This window comes from Cuculus canorus, chromosome 2 (genome assembly GCF_017976375.1).
Source record: "Cuculus canorus isolate bCucCan1 chromosome 2, bCucCan1.pri, whole genome shotgun sequence".
Classification (NCBI taxonomy): Eukaryota; Metazoa; Chordata; class Aves; order Cuculiformes; family Cuculidae; genus Cuculus; species Cuculus canorus.
This window is the reverse complement of record NC_071402.1, coordinates 145,896,733-145,917,331: the sequence shown is the minus strand read 5'-3', so window position 1 is coordinate 145,917,331 and position 20,599 is coordinate 145,896,733. Positions and strand designations below refer to the sequence as shown.

Genomic DNA, 20,599 nt, shown 5'->3' with positions numbered 1-20,599 from the left:
CCCCTTCCAGGTTTGTGCATAAGTACTTCATCAGCCTTTAAATCTCCTGACATCTCCATAAACATATGTTTCTTCGTCTTACTTCCCTCTTAAATTTCCCTTAGCTCTCCTGTTATTTTAAAATTACTCTTGCAAAAATTTTCTCTTGTATGAGATCTCCACACTTCTTTATTTCTTTCCTAGATGATCTATAAAAGAAAATAAGGTCTGAGAGGTAGAGATGTCTTAGACAATGTCTTTCCTACTTTTGCATCTGCTAAAATACAATCGAGGAGTTCTCAGCCTATTTTCACCATTGTGCTCTCATACTCCCCATTCCCTCTCCCCAGCATCCTAGAACACTGCTAGGAATTTCCCAGCTCGATGGACTTACTTCCTGCAGAAGGCAAGCGTTGGATGCCATTAAAGGCAAAATCATGTATCTAACCCATGAAGAGCAGATATGTGCGTTGGCCTGCAGTAATAACCTAAACCCCCTAGAAATCTTTTCCTTTTACTCAGAAGCAGCTATTTTGTACTAATGTCATTAACATCTGCCTCCTGCAGTGGCCTAGTATTATTTAAAGTCTCTGACACATAAAACCAAAGTCTTTATTTGAGAGGGAGTAAGCAGGGGAAAAATATACTTTCCATCCAAAAAAAAACTTGCTCTATTACTATGTGTTCTTACTCGACAGTTTCTTTCCCTGATTTGAACCCCCATGGTAGCAGCAGCCACAGCACCTGCCTCTCCCAGGCTTCCCACAAGTGCTCTTAATTGGCTCTGCCTCACCCCCCTCCATCTGAGCTGCTCTTAGCTTGCTGCTGGAGAGCAAGGCGGGAGGCATCGCGTTCCTTTCTTGTTTCTCACCTCCCTTACATGCATTTTACTTGTACAAGACTCTCACCTAGTTGGAACAGAGGAGTGAAATGTCCTTGTGAAGGGATTAGATCTTAAACAAGTTTCTTCTTTTAAATTCTGCTTACCAGACTCCGAGCCTCGTGGTGCTCCATGCCATCTAAGATGAGGGTTGTAGTAATTTAATCGTAACACTCTCCTTTGCCCAACTTGGTCAATAACTGAATGATACGAAGGGTCAAGGTTTACAAACTGGTGAACCCTGCTCTTGGATACTATTGTTCTTCTACTTGCTTTTCCCATTGAAAAGTAATTGCTTTGCACACCAGAAATGATTGCAGAAGATTACACCTTTTAAAGCAGCCTCAGGATCTCGTTCTGAGGAAGAACACAGTCTGTAAAATGTTGCATGCCTTGCCCAGCAATTACTCACTTTGTTGTAGCTAATTTCAGAAAGCATGAATTGCTCATTATTTCTGAAGAGGGTTTGTTTTTGACCAGATGTACTGAAAGTGTGTGCTTTTCCAACAGATTTTTATATGGCTTCCACATAGTTATACAAATGAAAAATAAAATATTTTGTTTCCATTTCTCACATTCTTTTTTATAATTTACAATTTGATCCTTTTATGGTAAAATTTGTTGATGAACAAAATTTAATAAAACATTGGAAGTGTCTAAAACATAAGTTTTAATTGTGCCATATTAAAAGTATTTCATTGTGAAGATGTTAGTGTAACATATTATTGCTGTGATTCTATGATTCTAATATTACCATGTAGCATTGTTACTGTCTTCTGTAGCAACTCATTACTGAACATGATCTCTCATGAGACAATATATTCTTGCTTCTGGCTGAATTTTTGTGGTGTACCTCAGGATATACCTCATTGCAGTGGAAAAATCTAACCTGTATTGGACGATAGCCACAGAAAGCACTTCAATTGCTGTCCATGACAGCCTGTAGCAATCTGGGAGAGAGCAGAGGCAGTTGTTGAAGTGATCCCAAATCAAATATACAGTGTTCAGGTGAACTGAAATGAATGTTTTCACTTAGGGCATAATGAAGTATTTCGTTCTTGTAGATATTTTAGAACAATGTTTTTCACCATTTCCACCTCACGATTTTTTCCATAGCTCCTTCTTTTATGGAATAATTTAGTGTTCTGACTTTTCACCCAATCTGACTTTTGTAACCCATAGAAATTCCAATTTTTAACTGATTTTAGAAATCAGTGACCTTTTGTGCTTATTTCAGAGGCAGGAGTTATATTGAAAGCACTGTCTTTAGGAAGGTGGACTATTTGTCTATCCATATGAGCCTCAATATACTATATTATGAATACAATGTAATTTTAAGAACCTTGACTGGATTAAATTCCCTTAAATTACTAAAAATAACATAACTGAGGTTCTGTGAAGAGGCTGTTGTACTGTACTGAAATGCGGAGTATTCTGCCCTCTTGCATGCCTGTGTGAGAAAGTGAAGAAGAAAAGAGTTTCTCTTATTCTTTTCTACATGTTGTTCCTATTTGTGCTGCTGTGGGATGGTGATGACTGGCTCTTAGAGAATCACTGTGTTCCACAGGGAAATGGGCCAGATTGGAGATGTCCTCGGGTATGTTCAGCCACACGCGCTAAGAAACCACAAGTCAAGCTAATTCCATTCATCGCTGTCTTCTTAGATCCTGTCTGAAGAGGTCTGACCTCAGGGCCTGTGGCAAAGCAGGATTTTGAGAGAATGGTAGATTATTTGCTAGATATGTTCATTTAGAGAAGAGGCATCATTGAATCCTTCTGGGTGGAACTGGAATAGTTGTGACAGTATTTGTTTTACTATTGAAAGTGATTGGTCTGTCTTTCATGGAATATTAAAGAGAAAAGACGGACAATTTTAGAAGCAGGTATATTTGAACAGTGAAAAGACACAGTACGGTCAGATCCACAGTACTAGGAGAACAAGAAAATTGAATTGCAGCTAACTCGAAGGGACGATTGTGTTAACACTAGAAAAAAAACAGTGTCTGAAATGAATTTAGGAATAGGAGATTGTGAGATGGATGAATAGCTGAACAATCAACCACAGTGTGAGCAAATAACTTGCTGTTTTACACATCAAAAGCTGATTTTATTTTAAAAGATTTCAGTGTTTGCCCAAGATTTTCGACAGTCTCCCCATGTTGCAGGGTGGTTGTACGTGTGCTCACACATGTAAGGCATTGTGCATTTCCCACATAATTGTTGAGATCATCCCATTGGTTGGATCTGTAACCCCACACTCCAACATAATAAAAAGGGCATGAGTCTCCGCGGAAGTGGGAGACACAGACACACAACACCAAAAGAAGTTTATTTGTCTGCTCATAAAAATAAGCCTACATAAGCTCAATAGTTTTTTCATAATAGACATTATTAGGAACTGGCTGATCAGCAATACTACCCGCTTTCCTCTGGCATTGAATTTCCAAAAGATATAGCTTTTTCATTATCTTAAAAAAAAAAAATTGCCATGTATGTTTATAGGGTAAATCCCACTCCTTTAGTGCCCTCTTCAATATATAATTTTCTCTGTCAGCTCTTTCCACTACAGCATCAGATAACATGGATCTAAAAAGTAAATGCCTAAACCCAGAGTAACAGAAAGTTATAACATATAACTTTAAGTGTACCCTGTGCCTTACAGAATAATTTGATTTTCAATTAATACATAGAAGTAAAAGACAGATGGATAAAAAAATTACTAGAATTACATGTACCAGAATAAGCTTGATGTCCAGAGGAACAATGACTGACAGCAGCTGAGATCTGATTTATCTAGTAATGGGTATTAAACAGAAATTGAGGGGACAATGATTCCTGATTATGGAAAAAAGGCGGCAAAATACCTGCTGCTTCTCCCCTAGTTCTCTTATGGAAAGGGGAAGAAGCAGGCAGAACCCTTAAAAGGTGACATCTCGTGTGAAGTCTAATCTTGCTGGTTTGGCACTGAGGATAATTTTAATTTCCAACTCCCAATGACATTTACTATTCTGTATATAAAATCACCCTTAGCTTGTATTTTTTGACTACTGATGAGCTTTATTCCCTTACTTGCTGGATATTCCCAGCTCCTGTTGACTGCCAGGGGCACTGGGGACATTGCAGCAGTTAAAAAGCACTTCTCAAAACACATAAATGCAGGGGTGTGAGTGCTGATTCCTGTACACTGCTTGAAGTCAACTTCTAGCTAGGTTGGTTACCTGGGAAACAGCTGTCAGCACAGTGGAAAGGAATCTATTTAGTGTTGTGGATAGGTGATGGTTTTAAATAAAACAAGAAACCACCATTGCTTCATAGTCTTCTTATAACAACAGTATTGAAAATAACATAATTTTTGCCAGTTATTTTCGATTTGTGTGCTGCAAGTATGCCATAACTGATAATTATTAACTTGTTAACTGGTTTTATCTTCAGAGTTCTTCCAGAAGCATTAGGCTTTAGAGCACCCCTTCGATGAAGGTAAATATTGTTGAATATTTCAGATTGTGGTTCCTATAGTGGCAGCAGAAACAGGTTAAGAATAGCTTTTTCTAAAGTTTTCAGAATTAAGAATTCCTGGCCTGTGTTCTGCTCTCAGATTCACTGACCTGCATCACATCTCAAAGACAAAAGCAGAAAAGGCAGTGAAATGAAAAAGCTGGTTGTCTTGGCACCAGTTAACATGTGTTTCTGATTACCTAATGTTAATGGCACCATCAAAGCTCCAGTTGTTACCTGTACTTCTCTGCAGTTTTTGTCTTTTTAGAATGGGTTTCATGCTGCTGTTTTGGCAACAAAAGATTACCGCATCACTCTAAACCATATCAAATGTGTGTATAAGGTACATGTCTGTCTTCTGAGTTCATAAATTTCTGATTTAATTCTTGTTAATATTTCAATTTGAGATGGACTCTGAACATGTCCCCACCAAGTTGTTATCCTTATACCATCAGTTGTGCTGCCATAGTTTCCTTGCAGACTTACTTTCTTAGGTTACTCTTCTACTTTAAGCCAGACTTCCTTAAGGCTGCCAGAAGAGTTTAGTACACCCCTTCTACTGGTGTACAGTGGCCATGGGACACTATAGAGATGAGTTTCCATTGCAAAAGCCAGACTCCTGCCTTTTCCTCTGCCCCTTGTCATGTGTCCCTGCCAGTGCTAGTGCTCACAGAGGAATGAGGGAGATAATCTTCCTGAAAGCATATCCTGTAGAAGAAAAGAATAGAAAATAGACTGAAAAAAATAAGGTTTTTCCTTCAGCTCCCTGTGACTTCATGAGTGCTTTGTGGCCCAAAAGCTGAGATGGGAACATTCATCTGCAGAGGCAAGAATTCTCCACAGCAACCAGCGCTTACATCAGTTCAAACCAAGTGAGAAATGCACTGTAGTTGTCTTAGAATCCTAGCCTAAAGAAGTCCTGCAGTTATTTTACAATAATAATCTCCCAGTCATTTAATTGAATCCTCTAACTGAAGAATTAAGAAATTACCCTTCCCATGCATTACAGATAGTGAAATTCCAATTAACTGATGTGAACATCACATCAATTAGCTGATAGGTGTACACATAAAGTCAGACATAGTATGAATGTATTAAAATGCAGAAGGAGTTTCAGGTATTGTATAACGTATATATGTTTGGTTATGAGTAAATGTTTAGAAAGTGAGCATGGAAGAGATGTGAACTATTACATAGAAAGGAAGTCCCCAAGGACTTCATGAAGTGAAAGCAAATAATGTTTGTTCCTCTCCATGTCATGAAGTTCTGGGTTTTTTTGCAGAACTTTCTTTGGGAAAACTCCATTTAGTCTAACTGGTACTAATTGTTTACTCCATCGACTAGAAAATTATCATCTCAATTGACCATGTTTTCTTGTTTCAAGTTCTATTATTTCCCAAGCCTCCAAGATTAGAAAAGGTATCATATACTATTAGTATGGAACACCACTGCTCCATAGTGTTTCGTTTCCATTGCTAGTCTTGCTGATCAATACCCTCAAAACCACAATCCTTAGCTTAAGCTAAATATAATTGTCCTGTAGGAAAGATAGGACAGAAGGAAAAATATCCTGGAAGCTATTTGGAGGCAACTGAAGTTAGCTGAGAGCAGGCGGTGAGAAGAAATGATGCTGGGCAAACACAGTTTATCTCATGAGTTCATACTTCAGGGTTCTAGAAAGAAAGGTGCTTATCCCAAATACCATGTATATGGTTTTATTTTGGGATTTTTTTAAAAGCAATCTGGTAACAATATTATTGTCTCCATTATCCTTCGTGTGAAGAAAAAAAAGAAATTAAGCCTGCCTAAAGGAACAAGACTGTGTCTATTCCAGCAGAAGGTGAAGGCGAATTTAGTCCAGAGTTTTCTATGAGTAAAACAACATGGCATGAAAAGGTTCCTCCATGAAGCCACAGAGGAGGAAAAATTCATATGACTATAAGCATACGTTTATGTTAATTAAGAACGCATCTAGGGCTAGAGAGGCTTGATAAATGGATATTACTGTACAGAATATATATGATCACTCTTAAATATGTTGTGCCTGTAACTGCATATTACTATATGTTCCACACTATACTTAGCAAGTCTGTCTGTCAGAAAGCTCTAATTGCTTTATGTGTGAGAACATTAAGCTGCAATAAATTTATATACACAGCTGTTCCATTACTGCGGAACAAGTTTTATCTCCTAATAAATTGATGTTTCTTTTTAGTGTCAACTCAAACCAAAATTTACACCCGAGAAGGTGAACCTTAACATCACATAATTAGTTCAGTGACACCAGTGGTAATAGAGGGTACACACTGTACATCTCTTAAATGTATTGATAGAAGAAAGTTTTGACTTCTGTTAATTGTTTCTTGAAAGCTTAATTGTGATTAAGAGCAGCTTTAATTGGAAAAGGAAAAAGAAACATGACCTTTAAACATACACTGCAAATAGCACATCTGCATTTACAAGAAGTTGCACTGTAACATAAAAAAACCTAAAAGCCTTCTTTAAAATAGGGTGAGAGTTGCGGGGGAAGGGATTGTGGTTCTGTATGGAGTCACGTTTAGGTTAATGGAACAGAAGCTTAGACTACCCTGGACTTTTGATTAATTTTTAATTAATCTTCTGTAGAAGACTCTGATTTGAATTCAACTGGGTACTAATAAAGGAACCAATTCACCAAAGAGTTCACATAAATTTGACCTGCCATTATAAGGATTTAAATTAAAATGGCCGAAGTTTTGTTTGCTGCTCATTTTATGCCTGCTCTACATCAAGTGCAAGTAATTTACCAGGAGTGATAGAGCTGGGAAAAATGTGACCTGAATTGGGCATCAGTAATAGAGCCATGGCTGTAATATAAGACATGCCATTTGGTTTGTTTTAAATAAGTACCATGAGCTAATGACTTGCATTGTTCTCTCAATACAGGCTTTTACAGCCCTTGCAAAAGAAGCAATTACCTGTACACAAGGGGAAGTATAGTTGCTTATATGTAATCAGATAACCAGACTCCTGTCCCTGTCTTTGGTTGTCTTTGGTTCAGCTGACAGGAGAAGGAAAGGAGGAGGCCTGATGTGAATCTTGTGACTACGGTTGTTTTATTTGTGCCAATGGCTGAAAATTATAATGTCTGGGAAAAAAAATCCCCAAAATGGTTTTGGAGAGCTGCTTGTGCTTTTCAAAGTGGTAGTAAAAATAATGCAAGTGAAGGCTGCCCTTGGCTGCGCTGACTTCCTTGACTCCCCATTCTAGCGTGTGTAGGGGTGGTTGGAGTTCAGTACTGCCTGCTGTGAAGACAGGGAGGGGCTGAAGGGGCTCTTACAGGATTCTTCTTTAAACTCTAATGATGGATATTTAGCATCTATTTGACCTCAACATAGGAAAAATGAGCTTGTAGTTACTTCACTCACAGTGAATGAAGAGTGCCAGCTCTTTTCATAATCATGGTAGAGACCATCCCCATCTTGCATTCAGTCAGCCAGTAACCTAGTGAGCATCTTTGATGTGGCCCTTTCCATAAATCTGGGTGATATCTAAATCCCACAGAATTTTTGTGTCGTTTGTAAGGCGATTTTTCTCATTTGAGTACTCTGACTTCAAAAGTCGGCTTTGATAACTCATTCATCTTGTTTTAGATGTCTCCGGTGTAGTCCTGTAATACTTCAGTTCCCTTTGCAGTCAGTGGAGATGCCAGTTCTGATCACCTACCGCATACATTTGCTGTGAAAAAAGGACCATTTCAAAAATGTATGTGTGCTGCGTTGTGCAAGAGCAAATCTGTTCTTAAACTGTAAAATGTTTGGTTAAGGACCAAGTGTCTATAAGTGTCTATTGCTGATAGGATCCTGCTGTATGAGTAGTGCTTAATGATGCAGAAATCTGGTGAAAATAATGGAAAGTAAATAGCAGAAGGGCAGCAAAATCAGATCTTTGTGGGTCTTGCTTCCTAAAGATATTTATCATTCTTGTCTTACATAGCATCTAATTCCTGGTTTTGTTTTCCTTGAAAAGCAAATTACAGTGTAGCTCAAATGGGCAAATTCACAGGAATTGCGCTTAATCTGCAGCATAGCCTTATAAACTGCTCTCTGGAAGCCTTGCCTTACCTTTGTTAATTTAGAAAATTCCCATAGGTACTCATGAAGTTTCTGTTGCTTTTTGTAGGGTAGAAGAAATTTTCAGAGGAGACTTGGACTTCTACAAATGTCTTATGCAATGCCTTATGCAGCTGCCCTATTTACAGCTTCATGACAGTCACACGTGATGAAAAATACCATGTGACCTGTTACAATATAACCCCTGAATTACAGAGACAATACAACACTCTGAGTTTATTTCAGAGATTAATAATAAACAGTAGTGCAGTTTTGTGTTTGTTTCATTAGTCTGTCACTTAACAGCTCATTGCATTAATAAGGCTCATTGTATTGAAAAAGAATTAAAACAAATTTAATTTCAATCTTATTTTTAAGGTAATTGAAGAAGATACACTGAGCTTTTAAGCTCAAGAGGCAGAAAAATGCTTTAATACTTTTTTCAATAAATACATTTGTTTAAAAATAACATAATCTTCCATATAGACCTCTCAGACAGGTCAGCCTATTTGGTTTGTGAAGAGTGGTCAATGCCAGTAGAAACAAGTCTATAATTTGCATTAAATGGAACTGGCTCTGCAGTATTGCTTGTGTTATTTGCTTGTAATGTTTCATCTTGTCTTATGGGAGCATGAAAGAGCATTTTGTAGGTATGTATCAAATTCTTCAGGTCAGCTGGGTTCATAGTTATGCAGGCTCACTGCTCTGTAGCATCATTTTCTTCTGCTGGCAGGAGTAACTCTTTGGTGGAAATACCCAAAGGAGACTCTTACAGATGATGTGGAGAGCGTTAGAATGTCAGAGTACAACTTAGCCTTCTGTCATTTGTTTAATAATTATACAATTGCTGATGTTGTAACAATTAATTCATTTTCCTGGAGAGTAGTTATGTATGAACTTTAGATGGACTTATTAGCTGTTTCCCTGGAATATAAAGTGCTGCCATCAGTTGTTTGAAAAATTCCATTTTCATATGAATGTGGTTCTGTTATTCCTTCAGAGTTCTGAAATAAGAGAGGAAGGGAAAATATCTCAAATAATGAGTAACAATGGGAAACTTCTGGTTTGGGGGATTGTTTTTCATACACTTTTGTTTACTGTATAGATCAAATGCTTAGTGTGTCCTTTGACAAGTGCAGTCCGTTAAATGCTTTATTCATGAGCTGGGATCAAGGGATTGTCTCAGTTCTAGTCTGCTCTATGAAATAAGATAATACAAGCAATTTCTATTAAGTATTATGCTTTAGGAGAGTGGGGGAAAAAGAAGAAATTCTTTAATCTCTTTGATCAGATTTGAATGGCAGAGAAATCTTATGCATTAATGTTTAAAATTAGAGATTTTATCAGCAATCATTTTAGTAAGTAGAACTTGAGCTGCTGCACTGAATAAATATACTTCCTAGTATATGTAATGTGTTGATTTCCCTGGAGTTGCTCTTTAATTCATTGTAGAGAAAGAATGAAGAACTAGTAAATAACGAAAAGAAGAAACTGACTGATACTGCTGTAAGTGGACATTTGGAAATTGAAGTGCCACATATCTTTGTGGTAGACAAGGGATAATTTACCAGATTATTTTTATAGAAAACTTTTCAGAATCAATCCCTGAATTTCATACTGGCAATGAGAAGATTAGAGCTCAAAATTATTGCTTATTTCTTCCCCTAATACCTTTTCAAAATTCTTGGTCAGACTTTTGGATGCCCTTTGACTCTCAAAATTCAGTTGGATTCAATAGGTCTACACAGGTTTGTGCTAATTAAGGCTCAATCCTAGCACTGAACTTTAGAGCTCTATACGAGAACTGGCATTGCTGTTCTTCGGTTAGAATGGCATATGTGGGAATTTCCATTTCAGTGTTGCTTAGGAATTAGAAATCTCACTTTTTTAATAGCTTTCAGGAAATATTTTCTGGTTTCTATACAGAGACTCATGAAGTGAGCGCACGTCAGATGCTGTAACGGCAGCAGAAGGTTCTGGTTTGCGGCAGTGATTTTGCTGCTGGGCCTCCTGCCTAAAGTGTCTGAAATAGAATTACAGTAGAATTTATTAAATTTATTATTATGCTCTAGAAGAAAAGGCATTTTCATGCTTTTATGATCTGACTGAGGATCTGTACTATGTGACTAATGTATTATACTTTGGAATCTCTGGCCAGTACATGTTTGAATGGCAGTAACGCTTGCGACGCAGCTGTGCTTAACATCTTCAAAACTTTTTTTTAGCGCTTGCCACTTGGACTGAAATCCTCCTAATTAAAGATGTCAGAATAAAGCAGTATCTTAGAAATTCAACTGAAACTAGGTAATGATGACACAATAAAGTGATATCAGTTTGAGTATATTTTAACATGATGTCAAAACACATTTTCATCAAAATCCCAAGAGACACCATTATGGTGTCAAAATGAAACGTTATCAGCCTGAGACTACAAGAATAACAACATGAAATAATACCATTGTAACTTTGTAATGTAATGCCAATATCACGCAAAATAAATTAGACATACTAAGTGGAATTACTTACTATACATATTTCATGTCTTTCTATTTACTAAAAAACATATGGCAATTATGTTACTCAAAAAAGCCTTATAGCATTTGCATAGCATGTGCTGAAGTAATGTGAAAGTTGAGATACAAATTAGCCATACTGAGGAGATCTTAACTACAGAAGCTGTTATGTTGCAATCCTTGGCTTATCTCAGGGATGGCTATTCATGTCTGTATGTTTCAGAAACTAAAAATCTTACTTTTTTTTCTATAAATGAGAATTGCAAATAGTAGTATAACATACTCTGGAAAGAATCATTAAAATTACAGTAAATGAGAACCGGTTGTTTTATAGACTTTATACAGGTTCTCAAAAGCCAGTTTTTAAGGGAATCAATTGTCTGTGAATGTGTGAATGCAAACAGAGAGAAGCTGAGTGACTTACCCGTGAATAACTGATGGAGAGGCAGTTTTATTCTGATTCATTTTTCTGCCTAAGTATAAAACTGCTGGGTTATACTGCCGTACCAGTTAAACATCACCTTCTATCAGGCATTCCTGGTATTAGATTTTCTGAGGATGATTCCTTTTTCACCTACCATAAACCCAAGTTAGCCATCTAGAGTGGGATTTGTCTGTGCTAATATAGTCATCTAAATCTGCCTAAGACTGAGCTTTTCCCTCTACTTTTCTTTGTTGATGAAGAAAAATAATGTGTTCTCAAGGGTAATTAATTGCATCTTAGGACAGGTGTTCTGAGTTGTCCTCAGGAATAACTTATTTACTTGTATTTCCCTCAGCAAGTTGGGTAGTTTTAACTTTTAGATTACTAAAACTGTTCTAGAAAAATATGCCTTACCTTCTCCTGCTAAATAAATTAGTTTTCCTATAGCCTTTATCAGGCTAATTATCTTGGCAAATCACTGAAGTGATGTGACAAGTAAATATTGTATTTCTTCTGCAGCAAGAGAAGTACAAACTTTTGGGTATCTGAAATCCACACTTGGGTTGAGACTAGGCAGCCCAAGAGCAATAATTATTAGAATTCAGAATTTAATCCAGTGTTTTGAAACAAAACAAGACCTTCAGCAATTACTAAGCATCCTGCACAGTACCTCTTACAAAGAATTCCTGAGGAAAAGACATTTTTAACATTTCCAAGACAAAATATAAGTCAAACAATTTGAAAATACCTTATGTAGTAGCAGTTGAGTTCTAGCTGACTCACTAAACTGAGTTTTTTGATAACAGGTAAGTGCTGCTCTTTGCTGTCCTTGCCTGGAATTATTTTTTTAGTATAACTTCCCATTTTATGGCAATTTCTAGTTTTAAAGTTAATCAAAGAAGTCTGATAGCAATGTGTGATTAAGCCATCTATTTATTCAAATCTTCTTTTCTACAGTAAACTGTTGAAAGAATTTATCCAGAAATCAGTTATTTTGCAAAATATCATGTTAAGACTTTTTTAAATCTCCATATGCAAATAATATTTAATTTAAAATCTTAATTAGTTTTTGTGCTAATCAGTATAAATCTTAATGATCAGCTTCGTGAGATGGCAACAGCCATGTGAATTTAGGCACCAATTCAAGTAATCAATCTTAGCTTTGATTTTTGTTTTTTCTTAGTTGAGTAATATGGGAAACTGTGTACACAGACACTAAATGATGAATGCTTAACAGTAAACTCAAATTTCAAGTTTTATTTAGGGGTTTCAGATTATTTAGTGATAAAAATAAAACAGTGATTCCACACCTCTGTTTGTCACATAGGATTTCTGATCTATTACTGATGCTCCTAGTAAAGGGACTTTCCCTAAGTTTCAGATTTCGGAAACCACATGAAGCTTTGACCTAGCCTTGGTATCCTTAGGCCAGTAATTTTTTTCTGTTTGTTTTTAATGGACAATTTCTCATTTTGCACTTCGAAATTAGCCTATAGTTAGATTAAGGAATAAAGTAAAATCTATCAAAATATTATTTGGAGATTTATAATGCAGTAGTTCCTCTATCAAAGAACCAAAGTAATTATACTGTAATTTAGTGGCTGGTAGGGACTGTGGGAGCTATGTGAACTTTGTGTAATGTTTGGGCATTTTAAAAAGATGTCTTTGTATAGACATCTCTCTGTGTCTAGCAATGTACTGCTTGATGCTGTAGTTTTATTTGTACTTAAGCTGTTATTTTTTGTGAGGACAAGTGTTCACAAGAGTTAAAAATACTCCCTTGTATTTTGCTACTTGCAACACTCTGGTACCTATTTCCTAAGCATTTTCGGTGGTTGAAGAGAAATAAATAAACATAAGATTTTTTTTTTATTTCCCATAGAACTTATGTTGATGCAGTAAGCAAGACCGAAGTACCTTTTAAAGAGGTTTTTGTTGCATTGAAACAGAGCTAAATCTCACTGTTTATAAACACAACATAACGCTGCATTATTTGGAAGAAAAGGGTGGTATGTTACTTTTGATGAACCCTTCAAATCAAAGCACAACCTGGATCTTTTTTTTTTCCCTGTCTTTAGGTTTGGTTGTTGTCTGTTTTTTGGTTTGGTTTTTTTAATGTCTCTAGACTCCTTCTGTGAGAAGACACAGGGGCTTTTTCTCCACTCTCATCTTGGCTAGAGTTGGACTGTGAAGCAGATTTTATACTGCGGTGCCACATGGTAGTAGCTGAGTCATGTAAGGTGTGCTAGAGTCAGCTGGGTTATACCTACCTAACAACACTCACACTACGCAGGTGGTGTTGGCTATGACAGATGTTCCTTTTTGCAAATAGCTGCTGTGCTTTCAGAAGTGACTGTTCCCTAGCTGCTTGTTGCTGCCCCTCTGCTGAAGATTTCTGCCCTCATATCTCATCCAGAGAGGAGATCAGAGGGAGCATTCCCTAAATAGCTTCCAGCAAAGCAGCTGGATTATCTTAAACAGAGATGATGGCTGACATTGCCTGAAGCCCACTAGGAGTCTCTCCAATGATCCTTTCTACTGGCACGGGAATGGCCAGCTAGGTCCAGAAGAGGATTTCTTCTCTGTGGTCTTTGTTAGAAGCCTTTGTATTATTGTGCCAGACAATCCTCATGTTGACACAAAATAGTCTGTGATGTCTAATTGTGGACGTTCATCAGAGCTAACAGCACTGGAGCCATCATTGACTGTTCCAGCTACGATAGGACGTTAATTAGATGGTCAGAGCCTGCTTCTCCCCACCTGCCTTTGAAGTAATTTTGTATTTCATTTAGAATCACAAATGTAAATTTCTCCTTTCCTTAATCACCAGGACTTTTGTTTTGTTTTCTTTTCGTGATTTAATTTTTGCCATTTCCTTAACACTTTGTTAAGAAATTCACAGTTAGATGTCATGTGTTTTCTTTTAGGTTGCGTGTGGCATTCTCTTTTTTCTTTTTAACTTGGAAAATGCAATACCCTGTGTCAATGGCTGTAACAAGTTTTGTGTGGCTGAAAATTGGCTTGGCTTGTATCTGCAAAATCTAACAGCTCCAAAGTTAAGCTTAGCGTGTGTGATATCCCAGTAGCTGAGTATCAGTTCTCAGATGTTTATAGCAAGCTCCTAAAATCTCTGCTTTTCTTTTTAGTAGAAGAATTCCCCTGAAAAGTAACACTGGATTTCTGTCTCTGGTGTGCAGGCTCTGACAGGCTAATAAGGAAGAGTGATGGTGGCAATAAAAAGGGTCTTGGGTGCATTCTTCAGATTTCACTTATTGTAAAATGATGGCCCTGCTACAGAAGGGCCACGGAGGGACTCAGTGAAATGTGGCCTAGAGAGTTTGAAGAGACTGTTGCAGTGAAGTGACCTCCCTATCAGTTCCAGCCTTCCGCGTTGTTTACAGCCATCACATCCAAAGCAAGTGCCGAATTAAGAGCATTTGAGATTACCTTTTTAGCCCAGAGACTACAGATGTGTGGTTTTGATTTTTAATTATTTACTCTGTTGAAACTGGTATGAAATGATGAACAAATTGCAATATGAAAATTTGGAAATTAATTTCATTCACTAAATAAAGCGTGTTTGAGGACTTGTATGACTTATTTGTGGTATTGGAGTTGATGACTTCTACTGATAATGACATAGAACTTCCTGATGAACTGACTTTGCATGCATACATATTGACATAAATCCTAGGTTATAAGTCCTTGTTTTGATGGAATTAAAATTCTGAAGCTTGTAGCTATGTGTACAGGTAACATGTTAGATCTTGCCTGTCACATTAAGCCAATCATTGAATTTAGCTGCCTCTAAAACCCACAGACTTTAAAGGATATGTAATGCTCTGTGTTCGCTTAGCAAATATGAAATGGCAGGAGAGAAGGATTTTTATAACTTTGTGAAGAGTAGAAATAAGCCAGGATTGAAAGAGAAAAAAAAATCAGATAGAATGCGTATTCTTCAGCATGCAAGAAGCTGCCCTTGTTATAAACTAACTTTGCATGCATAATTAATTCAAGCAGCACATTCCATTTCTTACAGCTAGAAGTGAAATTGAATTCAGGTGTTTGGTGAACATATGGGGGTTTTACTGTGAATTTATGACCTGTGGTTTGAGTGTAAAACCCCAAGACATTAGCTGATAAAACTTAATGAAGCTTGCGCAGAGAAGCTATTTTTATTTGCATTTTTGTAATTGATGCATTTTTGGATATTTTTGCACCTCTCCCCCACCTTTTAATGCCTTATTCCAAATAATTTCTTTGACACTTAAGAGAAATGTAAGTAGTGTAGGACAAACCTTTATATGTCTCCTTTCAGGTGCAACAGCACCATGTTACAGGTATTTTTGTAGTCTAACAGATTTGATCCCTTGCTCAGATAATTTTTTTCTCTTACTGACTGTAGTAATACTGTAATTATACAATGGCTCTTTTATACGATGCCAGCTATAGTTGCTCCTGTTTGTGTACCATGCCTGCATGTGTTAATATTCATGTGTTCATGGGAAGTCTATTCCCTGTTATCCCAGAGAAGGACCATACGGAGTGCACACTGGAAGAAGAGGACCAACCAAATCAGTTATGCTAACATAAGCTTGAGGACTGGTATTTAGATGTAAGAAAATAAAACATAGAACAAAATAATAGGAAAAGACCAACCTAATCTGCCTGGCTGGTGGCAGGAAGGAGATGGTGCAAACTCTGCTACTGCCCAGCTGTCATCAACCCCACGGTATGCTGGCACACTCGTCTGAGTCACTGATGATTAACAAATCTATTTAAAGTGAACAGACCAGCAGAGCATGCATTGGAGTACGGTGCTATCTTTACACCTAGTAAAGGGCATGCTTTCATTTTATTTTATGTTCATGACTTTTTGCAACAGCTTGACAGTTTCTGCTTATCCACCTTCAAGGGCCATCCGAGACAGACAAATCCATCTGCTTGGAGTAAGCACCATGGCAAGAGGGTGCTCAAGTTTCAGCAAATGTTGCAGAAGCTTTTATATTAGATTATCACTGCTCCGCTTTCTGTTGGGCTGCTTTCATCCTGCTCAAGCCGTGAAGGAAGCAGACAATTTTGTAGACACTCAGCTAGTTCTCAACTTTGGCAAGGATACGTGCTGCCAACTAAGGCGCAGCTGCCAGAGCAGAGACATCATTAATCTTAAGTGGGACAGAATAAAGTCTTTTTCTCCTCCTCTTTACTCATAAACACAGGTAAATTGAAATTGAGCTTTGGATTTTTAATATGACATGAATAATCTGTTCAAATGGAAAGGAATTTATTTTATACAAATAGGTGACAGTTATTTGCCAGCTTGAAGTAAATAAGAACCCATCTGTGTTTTATAACTGCTATCCAGAGATCTAAGCAGCCGGTCAGACCAGCAAGTCCCTGGCAGCTCAAATCTGTGTTAAAAGATTTCAAGGTGTAAAGAACACTGTTTGCTTACTAACCTTTTCGGTATTCTAGTCCTGTTGCAACTGCCTGGTGATGTTGTTAAGGCCCCTTTCCATGATTTTTCAGGCCAATAATTTTTTTTTCAAAGCTTTAGTCATCCCTGTTCAGTAGCATGTTTGTATCTACTTTATCACACTGAAAATCTGTCTGTTTTGAAAGGATTACAACTGTACATCAGTGCATGACATCACACTGAGACATTGCTTAATGATCTGAGACTCTGATGGTCATTGCTGCTGCTGCTTGTTTCTGGAAATATGTGACAGCTCTGGTCTATCTGAGCCTTGCTTACAGTTGCATTTTTAGCCCATGCTGGCGGATGTTTTAAAGCAGTGCTCACGAAATAGCTGATGGTGAAATGTGCCATCTGTGGACGAAGGCAATGGGGTGCCAAGTAGACATGTGATGCAAGGAGGCCCAGAGGCTTTGCAGCCCAAGTTAACTTTGACCTTAAAAGCCTTTCCTTGATTTTTATTTCTTTTAAAAACATTTACTAATGAGAGCTTGCATCCAATGCTAGGAGGTGCTAATTGTCTTCCATAAGTTCACAGCCATCCTGTTATTAAGTAGGCATAGGGAAAAGCTGTCTGGGCAAGCTGTGGTTACTGTAAAGAGTTGTGATTCCAGTTTTGCTTAAAAGTTTAAAACTGGCATAGGTCAAATCTTCAATAAACTTTGGATGCTTTTAAGTCAAACTCCTACCTTCAGTCCTGAGTTCTTTCAAGTGAAGTTGCCTTCAGATTTTCTGCTCATTTAAATGAAAAACTTAAACAAAACATAGTGCATTTAATTAAACTTTTGAGGACTTGCACCATACATTTGCAAAAGTCAAAAGGGAATTAAGCAGCAGGAACACCTGCAGCCCTGCATCCTAGTAGTCTGTTGATATGACCCTACTTCTCTTCGATGAATTAATCCAATAAGTCAAAATTAATTCTGCTTTAGACTCACTAAGGACTCTTCACGCTGTATATAATTTGTTTAGATCTGTCCCAAGGGATAATGATACGTCTTTAAAGCGTTTCAGATAAAACAGAACATCTCAGAAATAAAGGAATAAAGTTGAGTTTGTACTTTTGACTCAAAATGTTATTTGTGACAGCTTGTTATTGTTATGTGACTTTTGCATTTCCCTTCTTCTGATAGTAGTAATTGTTGGCTGGGTGTCCAAAGAGCTACCAAGTGGGTATACCAAGTGTCCCCTGAGTGCAATGGGAGACACAAAAAACATAACAGAAAAGCACTGAGTATAAAATTAACTGGATGAAAAGAAACAGGAGAGAGCATGGCAAGCCAGGAGGGAGATGTGCAAGCCTCTGCTGGTGGGAGAGATAGGGCAACTGAATAATTTAACCTAGAGAATCAGAATAAGGTTGAAAGGAAAATGGAAATAAAACAAAGCCAACCTGAGATATAGTCTAAGCCCTCAAATAATCTTTTCTTGAAGGTATCTTAGCCCATCCCTTGTTGCCTGCCTTTTCCTCTTCTAAGTAAAAATGTTAGTAATAATAATAATAATAATAGTAATCAACTTTTTACTTGACCTCACTTTCTGTGTCTCACAGACTTTCTGAGCACAAAGAAATTTCAGTAGATACAGAAGTGGGTTTCTTTTTTAATTTAGCTCGCTCTTTTTCTGTAAAATAATCCTTTTTTTATGGTTCACATCTTTTGCAATTTTATAAATTCGGGTCATGTCACTTGCTTTTATGATAAAATAGAAATATTGTTAAAAGATTCATCTTCTTTGCCATTATCAAACCTTTTAATAACTTCTAATAACTTCTCTTAAAAATCAGTTCTACTTCTTTTTTCTTTACTTTTTTTTTTGTCATAAGTTCTTCTTAGGTCTAGAGACAAGTTAGTCATAAATCCCAGCATCGCCCTTGTCCTTCTTCTTCCATCTCTGCAGTATAAAGAGTGTCAAATTCTTGCATTTGCTGTTCAGGGCGAGGCATACATTATAGCTTCACGACATGGACGCTATGCATTTGTTTGCTATTCATTTGTTGAATGTAATTGTTTTAATGAACAACCACAAAATGTGTAGAGGTCTTCATATCTGTAAGAATCCTTCTAGGAGCCTGTTTGGGGTCTGGTAGACTGCGTCTGTTTCTTATAATGCACAGTGTTTAGTTCAGTACTTTTGGGGTTTACCTTCTGTTTTTCTTTGACACTGCAGAACTCCTCCAGTGTCACTTCTGCGCTTTGAGTCTGAAACAGCCTCGATTAAGGGAGGCTGATGATTTACTGATCATCTCGAGTGCTTCAAGGTGTCTATGTACGATGCTTTTCTAGTAATTTTGCACCAAAATTCAGTGGTATTTCTCTTTCAAATATATGTTCTTATACCTGAAATACTAACAGTTGCTGTATTTTGCTACATTTAGGTGCAACTTATCTTACAGAAAACACTGTCTGTGTAGAAAGTGTTGGACTACTTGTTTGTTAGATTAACAATACCAATTTTAAAAATCAACAGACCGTTTAGAAGTACTTTTATGGCTGGTGCTGGATTGTGATGATTGCATTTAAAATGTGCAGTGTACAGCAATGCATGGGGAAAAAACAAGTGGTTTTATGGTGAAGCAGGGCAGAATTTGACAATAAGGAATAAACTTACAAAACATAAAACTGCAAATGAGGATAAGCTATTCCACAAAATTAAGTTGAATTAAGTAACCAGAATTAGCAAAACACCTACAATGAAGTGGAAATTTTGAAAATGCCACAATGTTTCATTTCAACCTGTTCTAAATAAAGATTCCTTCAACTGTACTTTTCAAAATGGCAATTTGCACATAGAATTTGACCTGCCCTCCAAATAAATCTCCCATCTGCAAAAAAAAAAAAAGAAAAAAAAAACAAACAAGAAAGAAAGAAAACAATTTCCTAAATTCCTTCAATTTCAAAGGAAATTAAAAAACTTCAAACCTCTTAAAAAACCAGCCTTTGCTAGAGTGATGCTAATTTTACTGTTTGGCCAACCAAATAAGCACCGATAAGCTCCAGTTAAAGGCACTGAAAAGAGTGGGAGGTAACATCTCAAACACCTATGGCTTCCAATCCACAACACCTACCAGTCCCAAAACACATGGAAAACAGTCACAAATGGACTCCAGAATTGTCTTTTTTTCATACTAGAGAAGACACGGGATATAAATTTACTGTGTTTTATTGTACCCTTTGTCGAAGAACAGGAATCTGTGGAATTGCTTTCCGTTGTCTCCTGGTGGATTTCTCTTTTGAAACAAAGTAATAACGGACAGTTCCTCATCAGCTCTTTTGAAATAAACAATAAAATGCAGGGCTTAAGAAGGCCATAATAAGAGATTAAAATGCTTCTGGTTAGTCTTGAAATAACATATTTGTTTGTCAGGCTTCTTGTGATTCCCACTTTAACAGGTTTGAAATACGGTGGGGTCGTAGGGGTCAGGTGCAAGCTGCACAGCTGGAAAAATAGCAACAAGATTAATAAATATCCACTTTCCCTGTGCCCTGTAAAATAAGCCATTCCTGTGCATATTTAATTATGGTTTCATATAAACCTGTGCTGTGCAGAGCAGATTATCTGTGGCAGGCGTTGTGGAAAAAATGGATGGTTTTGAAGAATTCCAGGTTCTGGGTGTGATGTTTTGTAGCAGTATCTACAGGGCTGAGCCCTCTCCAGCCAACCAGCGCTGGCAGGGCATCAGCCAGTGTTTGGCTGCTGCCTAGATGCATTCCTGCATATGGCACTGTCAAATGGATTGCT

General features: G+C 37.3%; 1 protein-coding gene across 12 annotated transcripts in view; it reads left to right on the top strand.

The window, feature by feature from the left end:
* PARD3 (par-3 family cell polarity regulator) overlaps nucleotides 1-20,599 on the top strand; it is a 448,147-nt gene that overhangs the window by 411,793 nt on the left and 15,755 nt on the right. The gene's annotated exons all lie outside the window — the stretch shown is intronic.